This window comes from Xenopus laevis, chromosome 1S, assembly GCF_017654675.1.
Source record: "Xenopus laevis strain J_2021 chromosome 1S, Xenopus_laevis_v10.1, whole genome shotgun sequence".
Lineage (NCBI taxonomy): Eukaryota > Metazoa > Chordata > Amphibia > Anura > Pipidae > Xenopus > Xenopus laevis.
In genome coordinates, this window is record NC_054372.1 from 35190752 (window position 1) to 35215341 (window position 24590).

At 40.1% G+C, this 24590-nt stretch overlaps 1 long non-coding RNA gene across 1 annotated transcript in view; it reads right to left on the bottom strand.

Moving 5' to 3' along the window:
- The window catches only part of LOC108706623, a 107470-nt gene that overhangs the window by 40674 nt on the left and 42206 nt on the right, over positions 1 to 24590 (bottom strand). The window contains exon 2 of the long non-coding RNA XR_001934116.2: positions 11457 to 11512. This is a non-coding gene — a long non-coding RNA (uncharacterized LOC108706623). The remainder of the gene's footprint in view (positions 1 to 11456; positions 11513 to 24590) is intronic.

Here is a 24590-nt window from a genome sequence, read left to right on the forward strand (position 1 = left end):
TTAAAACTAGAAATGTAGTACAATGAATACTTTGGAGTATATTTATTAAAGAGTGAAGTTAGAGATCACCACAGTCCGCTAGAGTGAAATACCGCCTCTCTCCATTCATTTCTATGGGCGTATTTATGAAAGGGTGTAAGTGAAAGTTCACCATTTGATAAATATGTCTTTATAAAATCCCATAGAAATGATTTAATTTATGAATTAGAAATTCATTTATTTATGTGCCTTAATACATCCATCTGCCGGGTAAATGGTTTTACCATTTATACTAGTGCGGAAATATGACAATAAATAAACGGATCTAATAAATGATTGAGTAATAAATAGTTTTCGTCAAGAAGAGAAACCCCCACTAATTTGTATAATTTTTATAATTCTGTTTCATTAATTGATAAAATAGTATTTATATGGAGGCATACAAGCACTTATGGGAATATTTCCTGCTAAATTATAGAATAATAATAAAAAAGAAAAAATAATAAATGAAAATTACACGTGCTTGCATAAAAATGAATACTCGATATGGATATGATATATGATGTTATTAAGATGTATGTATTTATAGAGTTTTTTACGTTTACTGAATCACATGGACTTACACATATACATATATTTATTATTCTTGATCACGATGGATGAATTTTGATACTGAACTTAAATTATTTCTAAAAAGTATTGTGACACTTATTATCACTTTTTAAAGCAAAAGTATTTTAATCACATAAACGAATGACAAATGACACAATATGTATTTTATTTATTTATTTATGTATAAGTTCACCTATATGGTATAATTATATATATTTACAATATACTAATATGTTAAATCTTAGTATATGTGATAAAAGAACTGTTTTTATTATATGTATCACATTGAGGTATTAACTTGCCCTTAATTTTATCACATGCTCACACGTGGTTATTTAAGTACTCACACAAGTGCACACAATCACTCTGATGAAGTGCCCAGCTATAGGGCATGAAACGCGTTAGACTTGTACACCCTCCACTGTAATTCCTTTTAAATGTGCGAATAAAAGCCTATATTTGATGTTAATTGAACTGGATTCCTGAATACTTGGTCAGCGCTTGATAGCGACTTGGTTTTTTTCGAAATGAATTGAGAGAGCCAGTATTTCACACTAGCGTACTGTGGCAATCTCTAACTTCACTCTTTGATAAATATACCCCATAGTCTGCTACATGAAAACAGTTAGACAGAAATTCTCTGCAAAATGAAAATAAGGTTATGGCACGGCTCCTTGACTATCACTTGAAAACTCAAACAGTAGAGATGTTGCGAACTGTTCGCCGGCGAACTTGTTCGCGCGAACATCGGGTGTTCGCGCTCGCCGGAAGTTCGCGAACGTCGCGCGACGTTCGCCATTTTGGGTTCGCCATTGTTGGCGCTTTTTTTTGCCCTCTCACCCCAGACCAGCAGGTACATGGCAGCCAATCAGGAAGCTCTCCCCTGGACCACTCCCCTTCCCTATAAAAACCGAAGCCCTGCAGCGTTTTTTCACTCTGCCTGTGTGTGCTGAAGAGATAGTGTAGGGAGAGAGCTGCTGCCTGTTAGTGATTTCAGGGACAGTTGAAAGTTTGCTGGCTAGTAATCGTTTTGATACTGCTCTGTTATTGGAGGGACAGAAGTCTGCAGGGGTTTGAGGGACATTTAAGCTTAGGTAGCTTTGCTGGCTAGTAATCTACCTTCTACTGCAGTGCTCTGTATGTAGCTGCAGTGGGCAGCTGTCCTGCTTCTGATCTCATCTGCTGACTGCTGCAATAACAGTAGTCCTTGTAAGGACTGCTTTTATTTATTTTTTTGTTGTTTTACTACTACTACTACTACTACTACTACTATAAGAGCCCAGTGCTATTAGTCTAGCAGTGTTGGGGAGTGGGACTGGTGTGCTAATCTGCTGCTCCTAGTAGTTCAGCAGCACCAACTTTAATTTTTTTTTTTTAATATTCATTTTTTTTTTATTTTACTTTTTTTTATTTTACTACCGCTGTAGTAGTGTATAAGTTGACCTTTTAGGCATTATTTGCCCTGTAGGCATTATTTGCACACTGTTTTCTTCAACCCGCCATCGAGCTGTGTGACCTTGTTCACATTCTGTCTAAATATCCATAATATTACCGTCTCCAGAAAAAACACCGGAGTCACTTTTTCAAGCAGCCATAATATATTTTACGTAATCCGTATCCACCGCTGTAGTAGTGTATACGTTGGCCTTGTAGGCATTATTTGCACACTGTTTTCTTCAACCCGCCATCGAGCTGTGTGACCTTGTTCCCATTCTGTCTAAATATCCATAATATTACCGTCTCCAGAAAAAACACCGGAGTCACTTTTTTCAAGCAGCATTCATATATTTTACGTAATCCGTATCCACCGCTGTAGTAGTGTATACGTTGGCCTTGTAGGCATTATTTGCACACTGTTTTCTTCAACCCGCCATCGAGCTGTGTGACCTTGTTCCCATTCTGTCTAAATATCCATAATATTACCGTCTACAGAAAAAACACCGGAGTCACTTTTTTCAAGCAGCATTCATATATTTTACGTAATCCGTATCCACCGCTGTAGTAGTGTATACGTTGGCCTTGTAGGCATTATTTGCACACTGTTTTCTTCAACCCGCCATCGAGCTGTGTGACCTTGTTCCCATTCTGTCTAAATATCCATAATATTACCGTCTCCAGAAAAAACACCGGAGTCACTTTTTTCAAGCAGCATTCATATATTTTACGTAATCCGTATCCACCGCTGTAGTAGTGTATACGTTGGCCTTGTAGGCATTATTTGCACAGTGTTTTCTTCAACCCGCCATCGAGCTGTGTGAGCTTGTTCACATTTTGTCTAAATATTGATAATATTATCGTCTCTAGAAAAACCACTTGAGTTACTTTTTTTCAAGCAGCATTCATATATTTTACGTAATCCGTATCCACCGCTGTAGTAGTGTATACGTTGACCTTGTAGGCATTATTTGCACACTGTTTTCTTCAACCCGCCATCGAGCTGTGTGACCTTGTTCACATTTTGTCTAAATATTGATAATATTATCGTCTCTAGAAAAACCACTTGAGTTACTTTTTTTCAAGCAGCATTCATATATTTTACGTAATCCGTATCCACCGCTGTAGTAGTGTATACGTTGACCTTGTAGGCATTATTTGCACACTGTTTTCTTCAACCCGCCATCGAGCTGTGTGACCTTGTTCCCATTCTGTCTAAATATCCATAATATTACCGTCTCCAGAAAAAACACCGGAGTCACTTTTTTCAAGCAGCATTCATATATTTTACGTAATCCGTATCCACCGCTGTAGTAGTGTATACGTTGGCCTTGTAGGCATTATTTGCACACTGTTTTCTTCAACCCGCCATCGAGCTGTGTGACCTTGTTCCCATTCTGTCTAAATATCCATAATATTACCGTCTCCAGAAAAAACACCGGAGTCACTTTTTTCAAGCAGCATTCATATATTTTACGTAATCCGTATCCACCGCTGTAGTAGTGTATACGTTGGCCTTGTAGGCATTATTTGCACACTGTTTTCTTCAACCCGCCATCGAGCTGTGTGAGCTTGTTCACATTTTGTCTAAATATTGATAATATTATCGTCTCTAGAAAAACCACTTGAGTTACTTTTTTTCAAGCAGCATTCATATATTTTACGTAATCCGTATCCACCGCTGTAGTAGTGTATACGTTGACCTTGTAGGCATTATTTGCACACTGTTTTCTTCAACCCGCCATCGAGCTGTGTGACCTTGTTCACATTTTGTCTAAATATTGATAATATTATCGTCTCTAGAAAAACCACTTGAGTTACTTTTTTTCAAGCAGCATTCATATATTTTACGTAATCCGTATCCACCGCTGTAGTAGTGTATACGTTGACTTTGTAGGCATTATTTGCACAGTGTTTTCTTCAACCCGCCATCTAGCTGTGTGTATTATCGTTTCCAGAAAAACCAACTGAGTTTTTGTTGTTGTTGTTGTTTTTTTAAAAATAATGCCAGGCAAAGGCAGGCCGCCACGCAGAGGCCGTGCTAGGGGCCGTGCTGCTATGCAATCCTGTGGCCCTAGCAAATTGCCCAGTTTTAAAAAGCCAATGACCCTGAACTCCCAAAATGCTGAAGAGGTAGTTGACTGGCTTACACAGCACACCCCATCCTCTACCGTTTCTAACTTTACCACAACATCCTCCTCATCCTCCACTGCTATGGCCACCCCACGTAACACTTCCTCCACCACCGGTGCCCCTTCTTCACTGGGGTCAGAGGAGTTATTTTCCAATGAGTTTCTTGAACTGAGTAATGCGCAACCATTATTGCCAGAAGAAGATGAAGGAGATGAGGACCTTACACCAGATTTAATTCTGGCAGAGAACACGATAGAGATGGACATAATGAGTGATGAGGAGGAGGTCCCCGCTGCTGCTTCCTTCTGTGATGTGTCAGAAGAAATTGATGCATCTGAGGAGAATGATGATGAGGAGATTGATGTTTTGTGGGTGCCTAGTAGAAGAGAGCAAGAGGAGGGTAGTTCAGATGGAGAGACGGAGAGTCAGAGAGGCAGTAGGAGAATAAGACTTAGAAGAAGCAGGGAGGACAGCCCGCAGGGATCAGCAGGGCAACAACATGTATCGGCACCTGTGTTCAGCCGGCCAACGCACCCGCCATTGCCGCCAATACCGCCAACTCCGCCAACTTCTACTGTTACCGCCAGATCGCACACTTCCAAAAAGTCAGCAGTGTGGGATTTTTTTAATGTGTGTGCCTCTGACAAAAACATTGTAATTTGCAATGAGTGCAGTCAGAAACTGAGCCTTGGTAAGCCCAACAGCCACATAGGTACAACTTCTATGCGAAGGCACATGAGCGGCAAGCACAAAGCACTTTGGGAGCAACACCTCAAAGGCAACAGGCAAACTAAAAGCCACACTCCTTCTGGTCCAGCATCTTACTGCTCTACCTCTGCTCTCCTTGACCCGTCTGAACCACCCTCCACTCCGCCTTCCACCTTGACCACCTGTTCCCATTCCCAGTCATCTGCCACCAGCCAAGTTTCTGTGAAGGCCATGTTTGAGCGTAAGAAGCCAATGTCTGACTGTCACCCCCTTGCCCGGCGTCTGACAGCTGGCTTGTCTGCACTCTTAGCCCGCCAGCTTTTACCATACCAGCTGGTGGACTCTGAGGCCTTCCGCAAATTTGTAGCAATTGGGACACCGCAGTGGAAGGTACCCAGCCGCAATTTTTTTTCTAAAAAGGGAATACCACACCTGTACCAACATGTGCAGAGCCAAGTTACCGCATCTCTGTCACTTAGTGTTGGGCCAAAGGTCCATATGACTACTGACGCATGGTCCTCCAAGCATGGTCAGGGCAGGTATGTCACCTACACTGCCCACTGGGTGAACTTGGTAATGGCTGGGAAGCAGGGAATGGGTAGCTCAACAACAACAGTGGAGTTGGTGTCACCGCCACGGATTGCACGCGGTTCTGCCACCACCTCTACTCCTCCATCGCTCTCTACCTCGTCTTCTTCTTCTTCTTACTCTGCTGCTGGGTCCTCCTTCTCCTCCTCCACACCTGTGCACCCCCAGCTCCCCCTAGGCTATTCGACGTGCCAGGTACGCCGTTGTCACGCTGTCTTGGGGATGACGTGCCTGGAAAGCAAAAACCATACCGGATCTGTACTCCTGTCATCTCTGCAGTCACAGGCCGATCGGTGGCTGACCCCACACCAACTGCAGATCGGAAAAGTGGTGTGTGACAATGGAAGCAATCTGTTGGCAGCGTTGAGACTAGGCAATTTAACACATGTGCCCTGCATGGCACATGTGTTAAATTTAATAGTCCAACGTTTTGTCTCCAAGTACCCAGGATTCCAGGACGTTCTCACCCAGTCCAGAAAGGTGTCGGCCCATTTCAGACGTTCCTACACAGCCATGGCACGCCTTGCTGACATTCAGCAGCGCTACAACATGCCAGTCAGGCGTTTGATTTCTGACAGCCAGACTCGCTGGAATTCAACGCTCCTTATGTTGGAACGTCTGCTGCAACAACAAAGGGCCGTCAACGAGTACCTTTTTGAACTGGGTGGTAGGACTGGATCTGCACAGCTGGGGATTTTTTTCCCCCGTTACTGGGTGCTTATGCGCGATGCCTGCAGGCTCATGCGACCTTTTGAAGAGGTGACAAATATGGTCAGTCGCACCGAAGGCACCATCAGCGACCTAATACCCTTCGCTTTCTTCCTGGAGCGTGCCGTGCGACGAGTGACAGATGAGGCTGTAGACCAGCGTGACGAGGAGCTGGAAGCGCACGATTTCTGGTCGGAATCACCAGAACGAACCCAGGCACCTGCTGCAACGCAGGGAGAGGTGCCAGAAGTGGAGTCAGAGGAGGAAGGTGGCTTTGTGGAGGAGGAGGAGGAGGACCAACAGGAGCAGGCTTCCCAGGGGGCTAGTGGTGACCTTTTGGGGACCCCTGGTCTTGTACGTGGCTGGGGGGAGGAGACCGTGGATGATGCAGTCCTTGATAATGAGGAAGCGGAGATGGATAGCTCTGCATCCAACCTTGTGAGAATGGGGTCTTTCATGCTGTCATGCCTGTTGAAGGACCCCCGTATCAAGAGGCTTAAGGAGAAGGACCTGTACTGGGTCGCAACGCTACTAGACCCTCGGTACAAGCATAAAGTGTCAGAAATGTTACCAACATACCACAAGTCCGAAAAGATGCGGCATTTACAAACCAGCCTGCAAAACATGTTGTACAATGCTTTTAAGGGTGATGTCACTTCAGGAACTCATCAACATTCCAGGGGCAGAGGTGCCAGTAATCCTGCCACGAGCACACCTGCAAGGACAAAGCCCTTTGGCCAGTCTGTAACGTCAGACATGCAAATGTTTTTCTGTCCAAGGCAGCGCCACAACCCTTCTGGATCCACCCTCAAAGAACGCCTCGACCGGCAGGTAGCGGACTACCTGGCATTAACTGCAGATATCGACACTCTGAGGAGCGATGAACCCCTGGACTACTGGGTGCGCAGGCTTGATCTGTGGCCAGAGCTGTCACAATTTGCCATGAACCTCTTGTCTTGCCCAGCCTCAAGTGTGCTCTCAGAAAGGACCTTCAGTGCAGCAGGAGGGATTGTAACTGAGAAGAGAACTCGCCTAGGTCACAAAAGTGTCGATTACCTGACCTTTATTAAAATGAATGAGGGGTGGATCTCGGAGGGTTACTGCACGCCGGAAGACTTGTTCTGACTTCTATGCAGCTGTCCTTCTCTTCAAGCCTCATGACTCCACACACAGCTGTCCTTTAGCGTCCTCCTCCTCCCTCCGCCACCGTTACAAACTAGGGTGCAAACCCTACTGGTTTAATTTTTTCTGGCCTCTGTGCTTCAGTGGCTGCAACCAAAAAAACTGGGCAAACAATGTCTACAAGGTCAACGTATGGCAAAAAATGACTATTTTCAGCATTTATATGGCATATTTTTTCTGGCAACTGTGCTTCAGTGGCTGCATCCAAAAAAATGCATATTTTCTGCATTTATATGGCATAATTTTTCTGGCCTCTGTGCTTCAGTGGCTGCAACCAAAAAAATGCATATTTTCTGCATTTATATGGCATAATTTTTCTGGCCTCTGTGCTTCAGTGGCTGCAACCAAAAAAATTTATATTTTCAGCATTTATATGGCATAATTTTTCTGGCAACTGTGCTTCAGTGGCTGCGACCAAAAAAATGACTATTTTCAGCATTTATATGGCATATTTTTTCTGGCCTCTGTGCTTCAGTGGCTGCGGCCAAAAAAACTGGGCAAACAATGCCTACAAGGTCAACGACGTTGACCTTGTAGGCATTGTTTGCCCAGTTTTTTTGGCCGCAGCCACTGAAGCACAGAGGCCAGAAAAAATATGCCATATAAATGCTGAAAATAGTCATTTTTTGCCATACGTTGACTCAACGTATATGGCAAAAAATGACTATTTTCAGCATTTATATGGCATATTTTTTCTGGCAACTGTGCTTCAGTGGCTGCGACCAAAAAAATGCATATTTTCTGCATTTATATGGCATAATTTTTCTGGCCTCTGTGCTTCAGTGGCTGCAACCAAAAAAATTTATATTTTCAGCATTTATATGGCATAATTTTTCTGTCAACTGTGCTTCAGTGGCTGCGACCAAAAAAATGCATGTTTTCTGCATTTATATGGCATAATTTTTCTGGCCTCTGTGCTTCAGTGGCTGCAACCAAAAAAGTTTATATTTTCAGCATTTATATGGCATAATTTTTCTGTCAACTGTGCTTCAGTGGCTGCGACCAAAAAAATGCATATTTTCTGCATTTATATGGCATAATTTTTCTGGCCTCTGTGCTTCAGTGGCTGCAACCAAAAAATTTATATTTTCAGCATTTATATGGCATAATTTTTCTGGCAACTGTGCTTCAGTGGCTGCGTCCAAAAAAACTGGGCAAACAATGTCTACAAGGTCAACGTATGGCGAAAAAATGACTATTTTCAGCATTTATATGGCATATTTTTTCTGGCAACTGTGCTTCAGTGGCTGCGTCCAAAAAAACTGGGCAAACAATGCCTACAAGGTCAACGTATGGCAGTTGTTTAAAGAGAACAGTAGATTACTAGCCAGCAAAGCTACCTAAGCTAAAATGTCCCTCAAATCCCTGCAGACTTCTGTCCCTCCAATACAGAGCAGTATCAAGCAGATTACTAGCCAGCAAACTTACTATCATCTGTCCCTGAAATCACTAACAGCTCTCCCCCTACACTATCTCTTCCAAGCACACACAGGCAGATTTTTCAGATACATTTTTGCCCTTGATCCCCCTCTGGCATGCCACTGTCCAGGTCGTTGCACCCTTTAAACAACTTTAAAATCATTTTTCTGGCCAGAAATGTCTTTTCTAGATGTTAAAGTTCGCCTTCCCATTGAAGTCTATGGGGTTCGCGAACCGTTCGCGAACCGCTCGCGTTTTTGCGCAAGTTCGCGAATATGTTCGCGAACTTTTTTTCCGACGTTCGCTACATCCCTATCAAACAGGTTTGTCCTTCTCGCTGGTGTTTCAATTCACAGTTCCCACTGCTTTGACACTGCTACTTAGGGAAAAAGTAAAAACTGCAAGAAAAACTTGGTGTTATATTTACCTTACTATAATACAGTTGCCTCTAACTGTAAAAAGTATTAAATGGATTTATTTTTTAAGGTACAGAGGGTGGTTGTTAATGGTACATTCTCTGTTTGGAGTAAGGTTCTTAGTGGGGTCCCTCAGGGATTTTATTATTATTTAACTTGTTCCTTAATGACTTAGGGGAGGGTATTGTACGTAATGTATCAGTGTTTGCAGATGACACAAAACTATCCAGCCCAATTAATTCCATCCAGGATGTGGCATCCTTGCAACATGATCTTGACAAACTGGCAATCTGGGCAGCTAAGTGGCAAATGAGATTCAATATTGATAAATGTAAAGTCATGCACCTGGGATGTAAAAATTTCCAAGCCACTTATACCCTTAATGGGACTGCACTAGGCAAATCCATTATGGAAAAGGACCTTGGAGTCCTTGTAGATGATAAACTTGGCTGTAGCAAGCAATGCCAGTCAGCAGCATCAAGGGCAAATAAGGTCTTGAGCTGTATTAAAAGGGACATAGAGTCACGGGAGGAGGGGGTCATTCTTCCACTTTATAGAGCACTTGTAAGGGCCCCATCTAGGAAATGCCGGGTTGGCTTTAAGAACGGGTTGGATGGCTTTTTAGCAAGTGAGGGAATACATGGTTATGGAAGATAGCTCATACAAGTTGATCCAGGGACTAGTCCGATTGCCATTTTGAAGTCAGGAAGGATTTTTTCCCCCATCTGAGGGAAATTGGAGAGGCTTCAGGTGGGATTTTTTTTGCCTTCCTCTGGATCAACTGACAGTTAGGCAGGTTAAAAAAAGTAAAAAGGTTGAACTTGATGGACGTGTGTCTTTTTTCAACCTTACTATGTTACTGTGATCACAAGTGAGGGAGCTGTCAAACTACATATTTTGCAATACAATCGGATATTACCCCTATGTGTATTGACACATATATGAACAGTGTATATTGACCCTACGATCTGATGTTGCTGCTCCCTATCTTTTCTCATTCAGTCTATAAAAAGAAATCTGAACATTGGCTGTAATTTATTGAATGTTTATATAAATCATAGGGACTGTGTACTGAAATCATATCTCATCAACTATTTGTTAGGATAATAGCAAGATTATGCCCTGAGAATCCCTTTAAGGTGTAAAACAGGAAAAGATAACCCCAGAAAAAAGAGTACTTTGACTGAGCTTATGGGATAATTGGTTGGCACGTTACCCCCTAAGGTGCAGCACTAGCAAACCTAGAATGGATCGCAAAGGTTTGCGACTTGCTCTAAATACAGCTCTGTATTTACATACCTCCCAAAAAGAATTGCGCATGCAGCGCAGCAAATTGTTTTGACCATGCCCGTTTTTTTTGTGACCCCCTAATTACCATGTTAATTTTACAAAATGTGGCAGGAAATGAATGCTTATCTTAAATAGTTACAATTGTTTATTTGCATATCTTAAATTGTTACAAATGTATCTATAAGTGCATCTGCCATGTATTCTGGGCTCTCTGCCAAAAGCCAATTAAGTTAGAAACGTTGTATCTGTTTCTGGCTGTTCAGTGCATGAGATCAAAGAGAAAGGTGAAGTTAGAGAGAAGTTAAAGGCATATTTATCAAATAATGAACTTTCCCTTTCACCCTTTGATAAATACGCCTTTGAAAATTCCATAGAAATGAATGGAGAGAGGCGGTATTTCACTCTAGTGGACTGTGGTGATATCTAACTTCACTCTGATAAATAGACCCCAAAATCAGGACATTTCAGTAACAAACCCGGGACTACAGGATGAGCAGATAATATCCGTAATTAAATGCCTATCCTGAAAATAAACTAAGCAATGGGCCTCTAATTAATGGGAATCACTGGCCTTATGGCACATGCATGTAACTGTCACTTACACTGGTTCTACTGTATTGTGGCATTAGCTTCCTTTATATCTGAAGTGATTTAAATCATTACTAGGTTGTCTCTGTGTGTTTGCTGTGATAAAAACAATGAAATCCCTGGTATGTCATTACCCTTAGGCACAGGTCAGAGAGACATATCCATCCTGGCATTAACTGCCACAAGAAAAGCAACGAGGCAGCTGAATAACCATCAGAACAAGATTTACAAGGGTCACAAGGACCAAAAGCAGTGCATAAACGTGACCCGTCTCTTATTTTGGCCGACTCCCTTTATAGATTATTTCACTGGCACAAGAAAGATCCAAGAATAAACAGACAGAAAAAACTTTCACAGTAACAAAAAGTAAGACAAGAGAAAAAGTATAAAATATATTACCAGAAGCTCTTCAGACAAGTGAATCTCAGTTTCCAGGACGTGCAGGAGCAGATGAGCTGCACAGACAAAAAAAGCAATAAATAAATAAATAAATAGAATATACACTAACCTACGATGCCAACATAATCATTATCACCAATGCATGTTGTACTATTGTACTAATAACTTCAGCCTATAATTGCAAGAAACACAATTGCAAAACGAGATTTTAAAAAAGAAAAGCAACAGAGCAAGGCAGTTTTACCCCATTTCTAAGTAGGGCTTGTCATTACTTTATAACAGCATACATGTTTCAGAATGGCCTCCTCTACACTTAGGGGCAGATGTATCAAGGGTCGATATACCTCTGCCGAATTAAAATCCTTCGACTTCAAATATCGAAGTCGAAGGATTTTGCGCAATTCCTTCGATCAAACGATCGAAGGAATAATCGTTCGAAGGATTTTAATCCATCGATCGAAGGATTATCCTTCGATCAGAAAAACCTTGGAAAGCCTATGGGGACCTTCCACATAGGCTAACATTGGCCTCGGTAGGTTTTAGGTAGCGAACTAGGGGGTCGAAGAAATTTTTAAAGAGACAGTACTTAGATTATCGAATGGTCAAATATTCAAACAATTTTTAGTTTGAATCATTCGATTCGAAGGTCGTAGTCGAAGGTCGAAGTAGCCAATTCGATGGTCGAAGTAGCCAAAAAAAACCCATTTGAAAATCGATTTTTTTTTTCCCCTCTATTTTCCTCTATTCCTTCACTCGAGCTTAGTGAAGTGTTTATATAGATCTCAAAGAGTTACTTCATCTTTAACGTTTAGTATGAGGTAGAAAGTGATATTCTGCAACTGGTCTACATACAGCTCTCCAGTTAGAAATTTCAGCAGCTATCTGGTTGCCATCTGGTACAATTTACCCTAGCAACTAGGGAGTGGCTTGAATGAAAGTCTGGAAGATGAGCAGGAAAGGGCCTCAATAAATGCATAAATTATAAAAAGTTTCAATAACAATAAGGGCAGATTTATTAAGTTTATACCTGTGATAACTTGGATGTAATTTCTGTTGTGCATCCCTGCAGGATATATACCTTATTATTAATAATAATAATAATAATAATAATAATAATGGCAGCTCCCACTTACATCTATTTTTTCTTGCTAGTACACAAAAATTAATTCATGTGTGTACACTTGTCAAATCTCGATTTCATGTGGGTTTTTATAAACTCCCATGAACTCGAAATTCGACCAATCTAATTTATTAAAAAAATCTAATTTCCTAAACTCAGGTGAATAGGCTTGACCAGAAAACTAGAATTGAATTCGAATCAAATTCGATTTCGATTTTTAAAAACTCGATTTTTTTTTCTACGAAAAAACTAGACTGTCATCAAGGCTGCAAACAACTCAAAATTGATCCCATGACGTCTCCTGTTGACTAAAACAGCAATTCGGCATGTTTTAGGTGACGAATATTTGAATTTGAGTTTTTAAAGGGCCAGTGTATGAAAAATCTCAAAAATCTAATTCAAATTTTTAAACAAAAACTCAAATCAAATTTTAACAATTCCCTAGTCTAATTTGACAATTTTGCCCATAAAAAACCTCAAAAATTCAAATTCGAAATTCAGATTTTTAATTCGACCCTTTATAAATCTGTCCCATAATGTTTACTTGACAGTGCTTATGTTCAGTAAGATAAATAGAACTTAGAGATGTTAGCAGATCTGACATTTCCAGGGCCTAGTCCTCCCTCCTGCTCCTACTGACATACACTCAGTTGACCCAGTTCCATATCATACATTATCATTTGAGCCAACAAACTAACTGCTGTTTTTAGAGCATCACAGATAGAAATTGCGTGAAAAGGAATGGGTAACGAAAAATTTATTTTGAATAAAAGGTATGATATGATTGCAGACTCCCTGCTTTTTATTTTGCCTCTAATTCCCGATGGAGTCTACAAAGGCACGATGGATACCATTTGCCGATACTTGATCATTTTCTACCATGGTGTGGAAGAAAGTAAAAAATAAGGAGAAAGAAGTGAAATTACTGAGGGCAAGCAGTGAAGTGATTGACAATGAGAAGGCAAGAGAAGGTGGGTCAGAGACTCTGTTGTTATATTAGAAGACAGAAGATTGAAAAGTAAAGGAACTGTCTAACTCTTCAACTGACAGCTGTTGTCAACAATATACCACATGCCCCAAGGCGAAATACAGATTAAAAGCATAAAAGACAGGTCAACAACAATTTTACGTTATGAAATATGTCAATTTTGTGTGTCTGATTAATAGTCCAGAAATATATAATCTGGAGGATAAATCTGCAAATAGGAAAAAAACAATCTTTGATGAAATATAATCGGATCGGATGCTACATTTTCACTATTTTTTTCACAGAGATGTCCAATATGCAGCTACAACTGCATCCCCCAGAATACAACCAAAAGTCTGTGGTGACTACTGGGAACTGTCGTTCAACCTCAAGTACAAGAATGGGCAGCCCTCCAGTTTAGGTTAGTTGATGTGAACACTCACACACAGTGGCATACCAAGTAATGTAAAATTAGCAGATGTTAATTTGTGGGGAAATAGACAAGTGCCGGCCTCAGGCACAGATCGAGTAACCTCATTTACATGTCCATGAGGATGGACACCAATGCAACAACCCACACGGGAAAATTTCATCGGTTCATCCATCTTTGACCCGCAGCTTCGACTGGCACCTCATCTGTCACCACGGTGTTAGGAATTACTGCACTGCTAACATGTACAGATGGTCTTGCACCACTTAACATGCTTCCAGCTATATTCTGTCATTCAGCTGGAACTCCCAGTGCTTCTAGCCGAGAGTGTATTTTCTATGTGAGCCTAATCAAAATCACATCATCTTTCTTTTCAATTATAAGAAGGGACAAAAGAATACACACGGTGTATGATACTTTCTATAAAAGCACTCAATAAACAGGTTTAGCTAGTTTAGCATTGATAAGGTACTGGCTCGGTTAAAAGCTATCCCCCCAGTTCTCTTCTGCAATGCTCCAGAGATACACGAGAGAGATTATAGTCTACTGGAGAAGATAAAAGCTTTTCCTAAACCACCTTGTGCTGTACAGGCCTCTCTTTGTGTCTCTTACAATAGAAGAACTGTCCATATATTTCATGTTATTGAATACACACTGAAATGTGCAGGAGAATAAACACTATTTCTAGGAACTGTTTACCTTCATTCAGGTATAAAGCTTATTAAAGAGCATTTCTTCATCATAATGGTATTTATAATATAAAAGAGATATATGGCCTGCCCTATCATTTGCCTTATCTGCAGCATTGGGCTGGGGTGTATGGGGCCCACTGGGGCTGACACCACAAGGGCCCCCACACCCCCTCAGGGGCCACTACTCCAGTAGTAAGCTTCTCCAAACACTGTTCCCAATGGTAGAGCCCGTGAAGGCCTGGATCCACTGGGGTTTTTCCCAGTCAGACTCTGCTTATCTGACACATTCTCCCTAATGTCACAAAACAGAACAAACCTGGGCCTCATTTGGGACAAGTTACTAAATACTGTTCCCATTCATTAATATTTAAATTATTCCCCGAGATTAATTCAGCATGGACTTTAATCTTATACAAAAAAAATAAGACCAGGTGGGCAGACATACTGAACACTAGAGCTAGAGCACCCTACCGGCCTAGCGCTGGCGGGGGCATTTTTTTTTTTTAAAAAATACTGTTATCCCCAATGGGAATGCGGGCTCTATTAGCCAGCACCTTTGGTTGGGGATAACATTTTTACCCAGTAGGTGCCCTTTAAAGGCAGCTGTTAGAATTTATACAATAGTTGCTAATATTCCACAGATACAGCTGAGAAATGTATCAACTAATTGTATCAACTAAATGTAGCAAATTGTAAGAGTTCAGATGCTAACTTCAATTTTGGGAAAACGGCAGGAAAAAAAAAAGGGAAAGCAATTGAACAAAGTCTTTGTTTATGGTGATTAATCTGAAAACAACTCAAATGAAAAATGTGTAGGGAGGAACAACCCCTTTAATATCTAAAGATTGCTAAAGAAACCAATATGTCATCTCCTACCCACTGCATAAGTATTTAGGAGGTGAGAAGTAATGTCCTAACCTCTGAAATGGTCATTTAGTATAAAGGAAAAATTGTTTACTTAAGGTGGCCATAGATGCAAAGATCCGCTCGTTTGGCCACATCACCAAACGAGCGGATCTTTCCCCCGATATGCCATTAACAAACATGGCTATATCGGGGGTAATCTGATAGTTCGGCCGTATGGCTGAACGATCTGATTACGATGCGCCGTGGGCTCCGACGGGATCGGTCGGGTCAAAATCAAACCTGACCGATCGACCAAACGACCGATCTCCGCCGGACGAAAGATGTCGGCACATGCTCCGAAAATCATATGAATCCTCGATTCGTACGTTAGGATCTGTGTGTCTATGGCCACCTTTACTGTGATTTTGTAACCAGATATGGGGTGCTTAGATCTGTGCAAACAAGAATCCAGTATACAAATTGAATTGACCAATACCAACAGTTAAACCTGCTGCTACAGAATCAAACTCTTTACTAGGTTTTCTGTGACCTAAGTTCTTCACCTTCAGTTTAAAAGAAATAAAACAACAAGCTCTTTGCTTTTCAACCCCGTTAACCATTTTATTTCAGATAATGCCTTCACTTACAGCTGGTGCTTAAACGCCACATTTTATACCAGAAAACATTCACTTACACTCTTACAGTATAATGAAGGGTCAGACGTGGTAAACTACACACCTTTAACTGGTAATAGTTATAAGAGATTCAATGGAAAAGGTCTGCAAAAGAATCAATAAATGGAAAGACTGGAAAGATTCAGAGAAAGAATTATTGTCTAGGGGAATTAGACGTCAGTTTGAGTATTATAACTCTGACAAAGGTTCTCTCTCTTTAATTTACAAGAACACATAATGGTTGACGGAGAAGCTGGGAAACACTACTTAATCTGAATACATTATTTAACAAACAATTTAATGAATGCTACACACACAGCCAAGACTAACTTTCGAACTGCTCCTAACAATGACTTATTTATATGAAGTATCTTGCAATCACGCTTCATTTGTGCCGACACTTCTGTCGCGGAATCCTAACCGCAAATTAATAATCTTGAATACTACGCCTGAGTCTCAAGGAGACAAAAAAGGGGCTAATACTCGTATGGGTGTAGGCATGAATTAATCAGACACATACAAATATTGTGTAGATGTAACTGAGAAAAAAATAACAGGTGGGATAAAAAGACTTAAGTAGGAGAAAAACACTTGTAAACAGGACTAAGCCCACTTCTGTATCTTTGCAGGCTGCATGGAGTGGAGCCATTGCTAAAACACAGTCATCTCTGAGAGTTCCACAGAAAGAGAAAGAAAGAAAATCAAGGTAGAAATCAGAGAATAACGGCTCCAATGGTGATGAGAGCAGTAACGTTGATATAAAAAGTTCAAGAGACAAAATCTGAAAGATCCTTCCTGAGCATAAGGAAAGTGTATGCAATTTGCTTTTAGCAGCCTGAGACCAAGACATATGTTGTTATATTTGTCAGAATATTCAGTATTCAGTGATTTATCAGTGGTCAAGCAAAAATGGACAGAAAACAAAATGACAGATTTACCACTGAGTTAATACAGCGGAATACAAAACCTGTGAAATGCAATCTCGGAGTTTTCTTTGCCATAAAAAGGCATTTCAGAGCTAAGGCACTTATTGCAGTGTCTGATCTGAAAAGGAAATAACTCAGGCATGGTTTAAACATTTCAGTAACATAAAGAAAATTGAGATGTAGATATTTTACTAGTTCAGCCATACCCAGCAATGCTTTCTGAATGACAGCTTCCTGATTCCATGTCATGCCCTGCTACTACAAATGGCAAGTCTTTTGTTGATGGCGTCTTCTTGCAATACATACAACAAGGAAATGGCGTTTTAAAAATTCACATAATATATTGTGATAAACCTCTTCCTTTGCTGCTGCCCCCCAGCTGAAGATGAAGGGAGTCGTAGTGAGCAAAACTTAGACAAATAAATCCCTTGCCCCAGAGTTAAAGGAAACAGATGAAGAGATCTCAAAAATATGAGATGTTGTGGGGTTTAAGGGCTAACTTAGCTCAATCCTCTTTACAGGACTAATTTATTATGTTCTTTCCAGAAAATTCACACAGCTTATGTATCATGTTCATAGTACCAACAGCCAGAAATCTATACAGAAATTCAAAACATGATGCGAGCATCAGTAACGTAACTAGAGGGGGCGGGCCCTGGTGCAGGATGTTCAGCCGGGGCCCCCGCCCCCCTCCGTACGGCCGGAACTACGTCGAAGTCAGTGGCATGCAAGCTGCCGGAGGCCCCTGAGGGGGTGCGGGCCCTGGCCCAATCGCACCCCCTGCTCCCCTGGTAGTTACGCCTCTGGCATACTTGTCTACGCCACAATAATAAGCAGTCCTCTTGGACTGACTGGCAAGCACAGCATGGTGGCAAAAAGTTGTCTTTCAGGGCAATTCTCTACATGATTTTCTAGTAGACTTAAGGTATGGAGATCCAAATTATCTAGAAAACCCCAGGTCCCGAGCATTCTGGATAACAGGTCCCATGCCTGTATGTTCAGAAGTCATGTATGACTTAGGGCCGGGGTCATTTACATAAACCCCAAATGCAAGTGCTAGAGCACTAAGGGGGTATAAAATTATTCTACTTAGTGCTTATTCAAAAACACACTTCTGGGATCTTGCTGTGCTCTGCACCTCACGGTAGATTACATTTGATAATATACAGATTGGGGGCAGATTTACTAACCTTGAGTGAATAGTTCGAATGCAAAAATATTCGAATTTCAAAGTATTTTTTTGGGTACTTCGATCATCGAATTTGTCAAATTCGATCGAATCGAATGATTCGAACGATTCAAAGTAAAAATTGTTCTACTATTCGACCATTTGATAATCGAAGTACTGTCTCTTTAAAAAAAACTTCGACTTCATACTTCGCCACATTAAAGCAACCGAAGTGTAATGTTAGCCTATGGGGACCTTCCAGAGCACTTTTCTAAGTTTTTTTTGATTGAATAAAAATCATTCGATCAATCGCTTAAAATTGTTCGTTTCGAAGGATTTTATCGTTCGATCGAAGGATTTTATCGTTCGATCGAAGGATTTTATCGTTCGATCGAAGGATTTTATCGTTCGATCGATTTTTATTCGATCGAACCTTTTGCACTGAAATCCTTCGAATTCGATATTCGAACTCGAAGGACTTTACTTTGAGGGTCGAATTCGAGGGTTTTTTAACCCTAAAAATTCGACCCTTGATAAATCTGCCCCTAAATTTTGAGATATATCAGTAGTGACACGCAAGGCAGTCCTATCATTATGGTTCCCTTAACCTTAATCCTTAAGGTTCTTTTAACCCTGCAAATGCACCAAACATTGCTTGCAGAAGTAGAGGTCCAGGACATGAGACACCTAGTTGCCTCTTCAGACCCCACATGAATACAGCACTGCAGAAGGCTGCCAGTTTTGTTCCTGTTTTTTGGACTTTGCGCTCTGCCCTTATGTTTTCACAAAAGACTAAAGGATGGAAATACAGTATTCTCTGGAGGCAAAACCCTACAGTTATATTCAGTTTATTTTTTAAGAAATTATGCTTAAGACATGCTGTGCCAAAAAAGAACCTTGTTTACCTGTATTTTCTGTTTTTATAATAATAAATTATTGAATATAATGTATGTGTTGTACTACAGAGTCTTTTGAGAAAATATAACATATCAACAATAAACTAACAATAGAGTACCTGCCAGTGTCTCATACCTGGGGTATATCTATTTAACTTGGCAAGAAAGGTAGTATAAAATAAACATTGTTTTCCTAATCCCGTACTGGTTCCTTCATATGGGATATATTATTTAGAATACTTGGCATCTGGGATTTTCCAGATAATGGATCTTTCTTTTACTTTGATCACCTTAATTTAAGTCTACAAAAAAAAAAAATGTCATTATTAAGTAATCCTGATCCTATTGTTTAGCCTAAAATAAAGATTTATTATATCATAGTTAGGACCAAATACAATGTGCTGTTTTATTACTACACAGAAAAGGGAAATCATTTTTGAAAATGTTTTATCAAAATAGAGTCTATGGGAGATGGCCTTACCATTATTAGAGCTTTCTGGATAATGGGTTTCCAGATAAAACCTTAAGTTTACTGTAAAAAAATTATTAAAACATTAAATAAACCCAAAAGTAGTCAATATGGATTCATACAGCTTAGTCAGGATCAATTACAAGGTACCGTTTTATTTTTACAGAGAAAAATGAAATCACTTTTAAAAATGTTACAGTCACATAGTTAAATCGGGTTAATCGGTTCGGTATTCGGACGAATCTTTTGCGAAGGATTCGGGGGTTCAGCCGAATCCAAAATGTGGATTCGGTGCATCCCTACTTCGATTATTCAACCATTCGAAAATCAAAATACTGTCTCTTTAAAAAACTTCGAATTTGACACTTCCCCACCTTAAACCTGCTGAATTGCTATGTTAGCCTATGGGGACCTCCTAGAACCTATAGCCATATAGCCTATAGCTATATTTGGCTAAGTTTTTAGAAGTCAAAGTTTTTTTGTTTTTTTTAAATCGTTCGATCGATCGATTAAACCGTTCGATTCGAATGATTTCTACGATTGAACGAACAATTTTAATTCAATTGAAAACAGCTAAATTTAAACCAAAAAAAAGTTTGACTATCGAATTTTTCAATTCGATGGTCGAATTTCGAAGTTTTAGCACTTCGAAATTCAACGCTTAGTAAATGTGCCCCTAAGGGGCAGATTTATCAAAGGTCGAATTTCAAAGTGGAAAATACTTTGAAATTCGACCACTGAATAGAATCCTCCGACATTCGAATTCGAAGTCGGAGGATTTTATTCATCGTACGATCGTATTCCGATTGTAGTATGACCGTACAATCGCACTTCAAATCGTATGATTAGAACGATTTTATTGTACGGTTTTCCTTCGAATATAAAAAACGTAGAAAATTGCTCTGGAAGGTCCCCATAGGCTAACATAACACTTTGCCAGGTTTAAGTTGGCAAAGTCGAAGTTTTTTTTAAAGAGACAGTACTTAGATTATCGAATGGTCGAATAGTCGAATGATTTTTACTTAAAATCGAAGTCGAAGTAAATTCAAAGTCGTAGTATCCTATTCGATGGTCGAAGTATTCAAAAAATTACTTTGAATTTCGAATTTTTTCACTTTGAAAATTCCCTCGAATTCACTTCGACCCTTGATAAATCTGCCCCTTAGTGTTCTGTCCCACTGCTAACCTCCCAATCAGCTGAAAATATTAAAGGCATGGAAGCACACAGCAGAGGAATAAAAATAAATAAGTCCAATTTGAATGCCCTTTGAACCTCAGAGGTACTTAACATTCCAAAATGTCTATAATGTTTTATTCATCGAACATAAAATTGGCCTGATATAGTCAGCATTGCTAAACTGGTGCTAATTGTCATCTTTCACCTCTGCAAATTTCAGAGATTTGTAATTAAATTCAAGATGGATGAGGAGATTCTCATGTCACTTTCAGCAAATGAGCAGCCTCTCCACTAGCAATAACCATAATATCATATAGACTTTAAAATTACCATCTTGATTTGCGGAGCATTTTTGGTGTTATTGTGGATATTGATCTTAAATGAATTTTGACCTTTTTTTTGATAAGATTGTAGTTAAACTAGTTACCGCTAGTGATGGGCGAATTTATTCGCCAGGCGCGAATTCGCGGCGAATTTGGGCGATTCGCGTCAGGCGAATAAATTCGCGAAACGCCCGCGAAAATTCGCGGAAAAAATTCGCCGGCGTCAAAAACGGGCGTCGGCGTCGGAAAAACGGGCGCCGGCGTCGGGAAAACGGGCGCCGGCGTCAAAAACGGGCGCCGGCGTCAAAAACGAGACGCCGGCGCCGTTTCGCGAATTTTTCGCCGTTTCGCGAATTTCACGCGAAATTCGCGAATTTTTCGGCGAAGCAAATTCGCCCATCACTAGTTACCGCTATCTTCAGTTGCAGTTGTAAAGATTGTTCACACATCTTCTAAAGGCCCTATCACATTCTTTGCAGCACTTCAAAGCAGACTGACTTTACTTTATACCCTTTCTGGAATAAAAGGCACAACGTTTGTCAAGGTGCAGAAAATTCGAAGTAAAAAAATTCGAATTTTGAGCTAATTAGGGAATAGTCCAAAATTTATCATGTACTCTTTAAAACTTCGACCAGACACCTGCCGAATTACTCTTTCAGCCTATGGGGGACCTCCTAGAACCTATATGTAGTCAATTGGTGGACTTTGGGGCAAATAGACAAATACAAGATTCCTCTGCACTCAACCCATTATCAATATATTTAAGACAGAGACATTTTGTGCATACTGCTACTGAAAAATGCCTTACCCTTTAAACAGACTTTGGGGCAAATCCTTCAATTTGAATTAGATGGAAGGCGCTAAAACTTTGATTTAAAAACTTTGATTAATAAATTATCGATCAGTCTTTTTTTATTCGAATTTGAAGTTATGGAAGTTCAAAAAAACTCCCATTACTTCAAAATTCAACCCTTGATAAATCTGCCCCATAGTGTACGGGATATGAAGATTAGGACAGGGTTGTGTTAAATTTCCAATCCTAACCAGTGAACTATGTATAAGTACTGTTCTTTGTTTTTACCTACTTTGTATACACAAGTATCCCCAAAACAGTGACATGTTTGGATCTTACATAGACGTGTAGACAGAAATCTCCAGCATATAGAAAGAAGGAAGTTTTACGGTTGTAGAAAGAAAATCCAATAGAGGCTATTTAGTTAAATGAAATTTTAGATTAAAAAAAACTTAGTGGGAAGAAATGAGTCCGGTTTAACTTTGTTTGAGAGAAAATGGACTCAGTGTGGAGATGAGTTAAGAAGCATTCACTGGCTCTTGGTTAAAAATGGTTTGGAAGGTTAGAGCTAGCAGACTGTATTTAATTTGGAAACCTACAAAAAGATATTGAATGTATATGCCAGTAAGTAAAGATATTAACGTTTTCCATTTGCTCAGTCAACCCTCCCACTTGAAACAAAATTGAAATCCCTCAAATCATCAGCCATCTCCACCTGTCCCTGAACACTACTCATGTTCAAGCAATGCACTTAAAGTAATAATAGGAACGAGAACTGGACCCAACTCAAAATTACATTGTGGGGGTGGGGTTTCAGAAGAAATGAAGGTATAGCCAGGAAATGGTTTCCTCTGTGAACACTAGTGCATAAATAATGATATTGTATTAAACCTGAGAAGCTGAGCAGTTTTTTATCCTTCTCAGTAAGCTGGGGTATTCTTGGGTGGGTGTTGCTGCAACAAAATTTGTTCTCTCTGCAAGAAGAAATCACATATATTCATTGTATATTGTCTACAGAGGTCTGTTGTCCATCAACTCTGTAATAATAAAGGATAAGGATGCTAAGATCTGGCATCAGTAAAGAGGAGGATGCATTCTCCTAAGAGACCATTCTTATACTTATGCTTTCAATTAGTCCCCTGATGACAGCCCTGCTCCATTAATCGCAAGACTTATATAGTTCTCCTGAGACGTCTGGAAATCCACTAGTAATTTGTCCTTGTGATATACCAATGACTCCACAATTTTAAACAAAGACTCTGAAGTTGAAAGGGAACTATCGCGAAAATGAAAATTTAATAAAAGTTCCTCATACTGAAATAAGAAACTTTCTAAATACAATAAATTAAAAAATCTTTTCAGTTTCTAAAATAACCAAGTTTATATTCACTATTCCTCTCTCAGTATCTGTTTCTCTTCATTCTATCTTCTTGCAGCAGATGGGTGTCGGATGAATGGTCCAATATATCTTATAGGGGAGGCTCCCTTTCCTAGCAGATGAATTAGAGCTCACTCCAAAAACAGTCCAAACAAAATAACTGTCTTTTAACAAATTCTTCATGTAGAGAGACAGGATTTCTGGTGATTTTAACAGAGTGAGCTCTAATAAATTTCCTAGGCAAAAATTGCCCTGATATAAGATATATTGGATCATTCATCTGACACCCAACTCCTGAATGAAGACAGAATGAGGAGAAACAGATGCAGAGAGAGGAATAGTAAAGATAAACTTGATTATTTTTAGAAACGGTACAGAGTTTTTAATTCATTGTATTAAGAAAGTTTCTTACTTCAGTGTGCTGAAGCTAATATGCAATTTTAATTTTTGCCATAGTTCCCCTTTAAGATGCTGACAACTCAAGAGTTAAGAAACAAGCTAAGTGTGTGGATTTTTTTAGTAATTTGTTATGTCTGTTCTTGCTTGCATTTTTTGGCAATAAACTGGCATCTCTGTTCAAAATTGACTAGTTTCCCGAGGCCTCTTTGCGCTGCAGGGTCCTAACGCCTGCTAACGTTGCACCGCAACTAGCTCCTACCAACTTTGCGCGCAACCCCCTGCCCCCCTCTCAGGAGTGTGTGCGTGCATGTACCAGAGCGCTGGCGATTAGCACTTCTTAGAATGCGGTTGGGCAGCATGCCGCCCTAGGCCCAGGCCTTTGTGGCCTCACCACAAATCTGGACCCGAAGGGCATTAGAACCAGCAAATGAATCCTGTTAACAAAACAACTTACAGAAGCCAGCAGCTTTCATGCAAGCCCTAGACTTTATGCAGACTTGAAAGGGTACATAAGAAGCACAGTCAGTGCCAAGTTTGCCTAGGAAAGGACACTACGGCATACAATCATTGCCTAATTATGGTAAAAACCTATAAAATGGCTTCAGCACTCTATGCTTCTTTTATAAGCATTGCAAATGCACAGCGATGTAAAAGGGTCAAATGGCTCCCCACTGATTTGCTAGCATGTTAATTGGCACAGGAATTGAGGTAGAAATTATTTGCTAATGCATTGGTAGAAGTTTTTATGCACACTGGCCAAAGCAAAATTACAAAATTACTGAAAGCAGATGTATTGTTAAGAGCGCGTGTCCTTATTCTTATTTTGCAGGGCAATTTTAAACCTCATTTTGATGTGCATTAGCAACACATTGTAAT